At 38.0% G+C, this 10,244-nt stretch overlaps 1 long non-coding RNA gene across 4 annotated transcripts in view; it reads right to left on the minus strand.

Annotated features, from left to right (window-relative positions):
* LOC106876595 (uncharacterized) overlaps positions 1-10,244 on the minus strand; it is a 277,478-nt gene that overhangs the window by 262,823 nt on the left and 4,411 nt on the right. For all 4 annotated transcript variants that reach the window (XR_008266471.1, XR_001410266.2, XR_001410265.2 and 1 more), the window contains exon 2: positions 9,633-9,719. This is a non-coding gene — a long non-coding RNA (uncharacterized LOC106876595). The remainder of the gene's footprint in view (positions 1-9,632; positions 9,720-10,244) is intronic.

Here is a 10,244-nt window from a genome sequence, read left to right on the forward strand (position 1 = left end):
TATATATATATATATATATATATATATATATATATATATATATATGTATATATGTATGTATGTATGTATGTGTGCGTATATGTTTGTGTGTCTGTGTTTGTCCCCCAACATCGCTTGATAACCGATGGTAGTGTGTTTACGGTCCCGTAACTTAGCTGTTCGGCAAAAGAGACCGATAGAATAAGTATTAGGCTTGCAAAGAAATTTATTTTGTCGGGTAATTTATGTGAATTCGTCGTTGTTACCTTAATTGGGTTTCATGTTCTCCCTTTCCTTCACTCATTTATATTTTAATTACATAGTGTATAGGTGCGTGTGCGCCTGTATGCATGCACGTAGACATGCACACGCACATACACACACATGCATAAATTAGTTATAAAGAGAGGAGGAGGAGAGGGAAAGAGAGAGAAAGCTATATGTACAAACGATCACATATATGCCAAAATGTGTTAGCGAACCTTTCCTCTTAAGAAGCCGGTTGCGCAAGCCACAGGAACTGAAGTTAACTCGAAATACTTTTCAAATATATATATACTTTTTCTCTTGCCACTTTTCGAAACTTTGGAAATCTAGAATTATTTGTAAGTACACGATATTATAACTGCTCAATATTCAATACTGAGATGCATACAAATGTTCTTGTCTATTTCAGCAAAAAAAAAAAAAAAATAAAAAGCAAAGAAACTTTATAACCTTCAGAATCAATTGAACCGAAAACAAACGTTTCTGTTTATATTTAGTCAAATAAGAAATCAAACAAAACATTAACTAACACATATTCGATATCGAACCATAAACAAATGTTTCCCTTTATTCTCGCACAAAGAACTTAGACAAAACAACTTTGAAAACTGAAACATATATATTCCCTTGTCTGTTTAGACACATAAAACAGAGCCTTGATATCTTTCGAAAACAAAGTTAAATGAATAAATGAACAAAGGAATATGTCACTCCGTAAATATTACTACAAAAACCCCCGCTTCATAATAAACAAATTGCATGTCTATAATAGTCATATCTCGACAGAGAATGAAATTGATATTCTGATCAATGCCCGGTTCTTTCTTTGCCAGGCTGGAGCGCTTACTACAAGGCCTGTCCTTCTCTGCTGCTCAGTAATTCAACAATCGATCGGTGAGACGAACTAAAAATAAAAGAAATTCAAATTTTCGAAAGCTTTTCATCTCCTTAAAAAGCATTTGGAAAACAAAATTCTATTTGTTATTCTCTTGGTGCTACAGTGCAACGGGATTGTAATCAAGATTAACACAGCCACCATCGCCGCCACCACCACCACCACCAGTACCGCTACCGTCAACAACACCAACAACATTAAACTGAAAAACAGCAGCAGTTTTGGTGGTGGTAACAACAACAACAACTTGCTTTTCCACTGATCTTTTTTTTCCTCTGACCTCTCAGGTGACCTCGTGACTGACCTCTCCGACCGTTTCTTGTCGAAAACCGGCACATAATGTATCCCCCACACTCCGCAATCACTCATCCTTCTATTTGCCAAGTGATTCTGCTACTGCCACCTCCTATTCATCTCCCCCCCCCCTCTGCTTCCCTTCCTTCCACCTCCTCATCTCTGTCATTGTTGCAATTGTCATTGTGTTCTTTTCCACCATCACGACGACCACCACCACCACTATCATCACCACCGCCGTCGGAAACTGCAAAAAGCCTGTCGTGTATGTGTGTGTGTGTGTGTGTGTGTGTGTGTGTGTGTGTGTGTGTGTGTGTGTGTGTGTGTGTGTGTGTGTCTGTCTGTCCTCCACCACCACTTGATAACTGGTGCTGGGGTGTTTACGTACCCGTAACTTAGCTGTTCGGTAAAAGAATCGGATAGAATTAGCAATGGGGACGATTCTTCTAAGCGGTGTCCTGGCATGGCCACAGTCTGATGAAGGAAACAAATAAACGATTAAAGATAGAAGATAAATCCATTGTCTATCTTTACGCATATCGGCTCACTGACCAACGCCAATGTGTAACCACGAAACACCCAACTACATAATGCACAACGCATCATCTGCCCCAACCACAATGAAACACAACAAGTAACCCAATAGTTTTCTATCCCTTCCGTACTTCATTCCCGATACACCAGAAACAATTTACAGAATGCTTGAAGTTTTTCTTTTAAGCATGTTCATCCACATCCACCGTTCGACAAAAAAACTCCTCACTCCAAGTTCTTGATATGAAATTGATGAAGTGTGCTACGGCTGATCAGGCAGTGCAACAATACCTCGAAAATCTCACTAAAACTTCCAAAACTATGAAGAACGAAGGGTAACATTGTATTTCCTCCAGGCTCTTCTCTTTAACAAACCAAAGCTGACCTTCCTGGTGTCTTGCTAAATTATCTTCCTCAACTTTGCAGAATCATCCATGTCTCGACTTCTCACCTCTGCTCCCTGAGCAGACTCTCTGCGGAGAAAAACTTCCATCTTCGCAGCTAATTTCACATTACACACAGGCAACACATTTCCAACTTTATTTTTGTGTTGCAGAAATAGCGGTCCCCGCATTTATGGCATTTCCCTCGAACACTACAGATTCATGTAGTCATATGCTTTTAGCGTGAATAGAGTATTTTCTAAATATATTGTTGATCTCAAGGAGTTTTATTTTAGCAAGAGTTCGACATAAACAAAGTCCAAAGTGAGCCAAATGTATGTCAAACCTAACAGAGAATGGCTTTACACTTGGCGGCAACAGCAATTTTTCTAAGGTATGGTAGTTTAAACAAGTAGATGTTTTTGTGGTGTTTGTTCTGTATTTTACGTGGTGTAAGTGGCTCGGTGTGTCGACATGCTGCATCGGTTGCAAATGTGAACGAAAGCATATAGAATATAGTTGTGCTTACTACAGATGATGTGGCTTATTTAAATCGGGCGAAGAGTTTTCTTCAAGCCGAATTTTGTTGTGATATCATCTGAAATAATGAGTACAAAATCGAGTACTTGGAGAAATTCTGTTTTCGGTTGAGTATTGAATAGTGTGTTTATCAATTATATTGATATATGCGTTTATCAATATTAATATTTTTATCAATATTAATATTTTTATCAATATTCAATGTGTTTGTCAATATTATTGAATGTTTCAAAGATAGAATAGCATCAGCGAGCGCGATGTACAGATCAATTATGTCACCAACGTGACTTATAAAGAAAAAATAGGAATTGGAAGTGTTAATTACTCGTCTTCCCATTCAGTCTCGTAGTCCATTAAACCTAAAATAGAGGATCACATGAGTAGAACTTATGTGTGTTTATCGTTGTGCTCGTTGGAAGCGAAGCAGGTGTTTGTGCCAAAGATGGAAAAGAGTTGATGAATGTTCGCGGCAGTGAACCCGCATCAGCGGGAATAAGAAGAGATAGTAGAGATAGTAACGATATTCGCAGTTGCGAGGACAATACAGGGTGTGTAGAGAAATATTACATCCAGTTTGGAGTCATGCCTACTGCGCTTGAATATATCGCAATGGTGTTTGTAGACTCATTCCAGCTGTCGACGTGATCAAAGAAAGAAAATTTACGAGCATCTTAAATATCCGAGAGAGGAGCCCGGAAACAATGTAAACAGGTCCGTTGAAGCTAGAGACAATGGTGCAGATTTATGTATTTTTATAAGGTGGTAAGATGTATGTAACTTAATATTACTGATCATGATATTGTTGTTAGCTTTCAAACCGAAATTCGTCGGGTTGCAAACCTCGGTTCATGTAGTATCGATGTCTTCAATCTGGATGCATGTTATGTCTGTGACTATCGCATAAAGCTTGTTGTTAATGATCTGCCTGAATACTAAGCAGTTGTAAGCGTATTCGGCAATGTTGCAAAATTCATTTCCTTTGTCCAATGTGAGATAATAATGTCTTTAGATCGTATGTTTTTAAGACCCCAGACGTCGTGAATGCGAGAGTTGGGGATAGAATTGTGTTTAAGTAGGAATTTGGAGATCGATCCTTTTAGTCTTTGAAGTCTATGATTGAGCTCATTGTTTGCAGGAATAGGTGACGTAGGTCATCGACGTGATAGGCTGGGTTTTTGTCTTTGTACATATCTTCTTAAGTACCTGATAAAATGTGATAAATGTGGAGATCCCTACATCGGCAGCACGATTTGGAAACTCCACACCTGGATTAGGAAACAGCTCAAAAGCACATACCTTCTGGCTAAAGAAATACATCGACAAACGCTGCAACATCTTAGATAGTGATCGAAACATTGGTAACTTGAGAAACAAGGAGGCTATTCTCATTTAAAACATAAAACAAAAATCAACAGAACTGACATTTCTAACTACTCGTGTAACCTATCCCTCATCTATTCGCCGTTCCTCTCATTCGTCTAACTTTTTTCTCAGACACCTTCGCCGCAACAAACAGCATATTTTATCACAACCTACGCTTTTTGAACAAAAACTAAAAGACCCTACCTGCAGACTAACCATAATTTAAAGTTCTGCAACTTTTCAGCGTCCTTTCACACTATCCCACATCATCTTGTCATGCCACGTCACTACCTACCGTGGCTCTTGCTACACCTAACTATCTGCTGCGGGTGATTCTACCAAATTCAAACCTCTACCAATGCAACACCAACGTCCTCTCAACGCCAGAGATGATTTTTTTAAATGGGAATAACTGAAATAAACTCGACTACTCTCACGAACAAGAATACTAAAAATGAACCCGACCTCTCTCAAAAATTCAGTAAAAAAAAGGGAAAAATAATCCAGAATCCTTGTCCATACCTGATCGATCTCAATGGTAGTCATGGAATGTGAAGGTGGCTGAAGAAAATTTAGTAACAGTAACAAATAGTTTATTCTTATTTAGTATAAGCCAAAGCTGACAAATTCACTATTCAAAACAGTTTCATGGGCGGAAGTAATAATAATAAGTTCTACTCAGGAATTTTTTATTGAATAGCATGAGACCTTTTGGCTTTCTCTTCTCTTAAATTCTGGCTTTTCTTTAATATTCCTGTTGTTTTAGATCGATGTATAGGTGTATGTATATATGTAAGTATACTGTAAAGAGTTAATATGTATGTATAATGTATAATAATATATGTTATAAAAATATGTTTGTGTTATTTAATATTTGAACGGTTTTGCTGCCGTTTGTTTATGTAGTTTGATTTCTTTATCCATCAGTTTCTACTAAGATGGAGACGTGGGTAAAATTAATAATAGAGAAACGAAAATAAAACTTTGACGACATATAAGTGTTCAATTTTTGTTGGACATCTTACACAAATGACTTGTTTATAGTGATCAATTATACGTGTGGTACATTAGCTCACTCCGTCCCTCCCTCAAGTTTACCTTGCCTGAACAGGTGCGCAGAGTAACACAAGCCAGGTGTCGAAGTGTCAGACCACAAAGCAACGTGAGAAGAAGTGTTTTTCTCAAGATCACAACGCACCATCCGGTCTAAGAATTGAAACCACGATCTTGCGATCGTGAGTGCAAAACCCTAACCACTAAGCTGTGAGCCCTCAGATATAACTCAGTTGATTTAAGATGTAAATGCGTGAGTATTCTAAAGACGCGTGAACCTTTAACATAACAGAGTCAGAGTGACATGTGTGACAAGACTTGCACGAACTCGAAGCTATAGAAAATGACACAAGTTCAGAGTGCTGCGTAATCATCGTCATCTCGAAGCAGTCGTCTTTACTATTCAGCCAAACTACACCCAATAAAAAGCTCACCTTGTCCTAACCTGCGAATGAGTACGACTTGAAAACATGTACCACGCTTTCGCTAATAACTGTACTCGAGAATACTCGAGAGACGGCTTCCTTCTCGGCCACTCACTCTCTACTCAGCGAAATATGCAGGTTGTGATATGTAAAAGAAAGAAGGGCTTCATTGTAGAGTAGTAAACCACAGCAACGTGGACATGAAGGACTTCCACCACATCTCGTTGCATAAATAACTAGATATAATCTTGTCCAGTCATAAAGCCAAGTCGCTGCTTGCCACATACAGAAGCGAAGGATGACTAAATATGTGTTGATGAGGGACAAATACCCTTTCCCGCTGATTTCTGGTGAAAATTCTGACATATTCAGTGTCCGAACTATCCCTGTTTTACAGAAGTGTTGAAGCTGGTGCCATGCTTGAGAAGAGACCCTGTGACGGTAAGTGGCTTGTCGAGTGAAGACCGCCGTTGAACTTTGCGGCAACACTTTTGTTTTCACAGACGCGCAACTAGACGAGAAAAATAATTCTATAGTAAATGTAGGATTTGTTTATTTCAATAAATACATCAATATTATGATGATTATGCAACAATGCAGTAGCAGAACAGTAAGTGGGCCACTTGTTTTCGACTAACGTGTTCTTCTAACGAAAAATAAATAATAATAACTTGAAGATCGATTTCTATGAATACTGATGCTGCAATAGCTTTTCAAGCGCTAAAACAATGAAGAACAAGGCAAAACGCCGTTAACACTCTCCGAATTATGACGTTCATATATACTGCAACAGTTCTGGGACAGTTTGCTCTCACGTATTACGAAATAGATTACACTTGCGAACAACGTCATTCTCTTGAATTACAGTTTACGCACTGAAAATTTATTTCATTTTATTTCTAAGACAATTATATAAAATACAAAATCAATAGTTAATAATTACTTTTGTTAGTACTAGATTGATTTCTAACATCGGCACATGACTACAAATTTGGGTGAGGGATACAACGTTGAAATTATGAAGATAGATCAATGATAGAGTTATTGGAATTTATAGAAATTACTGATATATCGCATTGCTTTATCGCAATGCGTATACAACATATAATTGTTGAGGAAAATTGTTATTCATTCGTTTTATTAGAAATGCTGACTTGGTGGATATATTAAAGTCTGAACTAAATACACTGTGAAGTAAGTTGCCTTTATCTAAAATGATCAACTTTATATTTCCCCCGTTCCTTTATCATCAAAATGAGAGCAAGTAAGAATTAAATAAGATTTGAATGAACCGAGTATAATGCGGTATAAGGCCGGTTACTTCCTCGGTGCTGTTGGTATCGGCCTGGTCGCCCTCTCTGGCTGTGGCCTTGGTACCGGGGTCATTGGCATGAGATCTGGTATTCTTCCACTGTCCCCACCTTCTGTTTTCCTGTTACTCTAACCCTCTATAGAACACCAATGAGGAACCTCCATGAAACGTATTCACTAAATGAAGAAGATCTATGACCGACTGATGACATTCCAGTGCACAATACCAGAATTTTCAACTCGAGTCAAATTTAATAAGCTTTGCGAAATCCTTGTTAGAATATCCGTATAATTGGAGTCAAGACCGACTAGTTTTTACTGAAGTCGTGTGGTATTTGTTGTAATAATGAAGCTAAGTCAAACAGTGATATATACGTGTGTATGTATTTAGTTTTAATGTATTTCACATGACAGTTTATGTATTTTCTAAAACTTAGAGCACAGTATTTTCTCTGCGATTAATGGCTCTGCAACCACACACTTGCTTCCGCTACTTAATACTTTCATATTACGTGGAGATGCCCAGTGGTTAGGGTAGAGGACTCGTGGTCGTAGGACCACGATTTCAATTCTCAGACCGGGCGTTGTGAGTGTTTATTGAGTGAAAACACTTAAATCTTCCGGCAAAGGGTGGTGGTGAACTCTGCTGTACTCTTTCACCACAACTTTCTCTCACTCATACTTTTTGTTTCTCTTGTGCCTGTAATTCAAAGGGCCAGCCTTGTCACACTCTGTGTCACACTGAATCTACCTGAGAACTACATTAAAGGTACACGTGTATGTGGAGAGCTCAGCCACTTGCACGTTAATTTCGGATCAACGGAAACCCTCGTCGTCGTACAAGACGGAGTGCCACGACTTTCATATTACATAATTTCCTATTTTAGCAATTATTTCAAGTTTTGATAGTCATTGATAAACTATAATGAATGCAGTTCATAATGAGTAGGAAGTGAACGTTATTCTCATGAGGAAATGTTTGTTAAACGATTCTAAATCAATTATACACTTTAGATTACACAATATCTAGATTTTGTAAAGAGTTATTTTCAAAGCTTGATGCAAGTTTGAAACTAATGCTGCTAATCCAATTACGTTCAGATTTTATTCATCAGAGAAGCACAAATAAATGTACGTCACAAGATGGTCTGGCAAATATTACGTCAACCTCTTTGAAGTTTATATTTATTGATATCATAAAAAGAAAAAATATACTTGTGTCTGATTTTATTTCGTTCGAATAATAGTTTGTGTTCAGGTTTGTATTCCGCTTACTCATTCCAGCCTCGGCAGTTCTGAGTTTAAATGTATCCAGCTATTTACGGTTCAATCCGAAAGTAACCAACCATAAATACATTTTATATTACATTACATCCAAGCTATAGTTTTGTTCGAGTATCGTACTGGAAGTTGACGAATTTCCCTGAACTCAAAATGGAAATTTTGGTGCTGGTTCAATATAAGTTTATGCGTCACATGAAGTCTTCAACATTTTGCAGTTTTGAGGCTAAAATAACGAATTCCGTCATTTTCTGTATGCTAACAAAATTTGTTTCATGCTAAGAATAACATTTGAAGTGAATAATGAACAAGCCTTTTCCGACACTCTTAGTTATTAACCGGTCGTTATTTCATAGACCCACGACAGGACTAAAGACGATGTAGACATCGTCGCCATTTGAATTCAAAATGTGAAACCGGGAGAAAAACCGTTGAGCATTTTGCCAGGCATGGTAGCAAGGAAATGAAATATGTCGGTAGAAGCGAAAAACAGTCCTTTTATTTTTGTTCTCATTTTCATTGAATATATAATCCGAAATATAATCTCTCAAGATATAATCAGACAAGCAGACTCGTGTCAGAATATTGATAAGAAGGCACCGGATTTCCGTTCTGCGATGTTCTTGTCTTTTACTTGAAGGTTATTATGAGAGCGATGTTTATGAAGAGATATCACGTTGGAAAATTTGATTTGGGAACATCCAACAAAACTGAAGCTACACACAGACCAAATGAGAGAAGATAAAAGAACTGAACTTTACTGGTTTCAAATTTTGCCAAAAGGCCAGCAATTTCGGGGGAGGCGTAAGTCGATTACATCGACCCCAGCGTTCAACTGGTACTTATTTTATAGGCCCCGAAAGGATGACAGGCAAAGTCGACTTCGGCGGAATTTGAACTCAGAACATGAAGACGGGCACAATACCCCAAAGCATTTTGCTCAGCGTGTCAGCTCGCCGCCCGCCAAAATGCGAAAAGATCGAAAAATTATTATTAATAACTAATTAAAGTACTTCTGCAGCTGGTTTGTTATATATGTGAGTGTGTGTGTGTGTGTGTGCGTTTGTGCGTGTGCGTGCGTGTGTGTGTGTGTGTGTTTGTGTGTGTGTGTGTATTTGTGTGTGTGCGTGCTTGTGTGCGTGTTTGTGTGTGCATGCACGCCTCTGTGCATGTGTGTATGCGTGCGTGTATTGTTTCATTTATGTACGTATGAATGCACGTATGTTTACTTGAATGGATGTATTTCAATAGAAATTAAGCGAAGATAAGTACAATGAACAAAAGACGCGTAGAAAAGAGTAGTCCTACCTCAGCAGCTGCTCACTGATAATCCAGACAATAACGCGTATATTTTCAGTAATGTATCTCACTTCAGACTGACCGCAATTAATGTCACTGGGAAATAATATCAAGATTAAAGATTACTGTAATAGAATGCGACCATGAGACTGAAAAACAAACACATACGACAAAATAATTACGACAAATATTTAAGACAGTCGACCTAACTAAACGTAGGCGCGAATAGCTAAGACAAACTGACTAAGGACATTAAACAGTGAACTTCTTTCGAGTAGAGTCAGACGATACAACAATCCAGAGATGACTATATACATTATGTAATGTGAAGAAGAAATAAAATTGTAGATTGTTGGACGTTAGCCATTGAAGAGAATAAGAAGAAAGTGGAGTGACAGGTAAACATTTGCAAGATCAAAATGAAAGGAAAATCATTAGGTAACAGAATTAGAATTATGAGAAGGTAGATCGGCATTGCAGGAATGGTTAGATTTAGAGTGGGAAGAACAGGAAGGATAAAACGGTAGGGAAAGAGATGGGAGGATGGGAGAATGGATGTAAAGAGATAGAGGACAGAAAAGTGGAAGAAACCGGGATCGAGAGAAAGATAGGAATATATAT

The sequence above is a fragment of the Octopus bimaculoides genome, chromosome 2 (genome assembly GCF_001194135.2).
Source record: "Octopus bimaculoides isolate UCB-OBI-ISO-001 chromosome 2, ASM119413v2, whole genome shotgun sequence".
In the NCBI taxonomy this organism is placed as follows: Eukaryota; Metazoa; Mollusca; class Cephalopoda; order Octopoda; family Octopodidae; genus Octopus; species Octopus bimaculoides.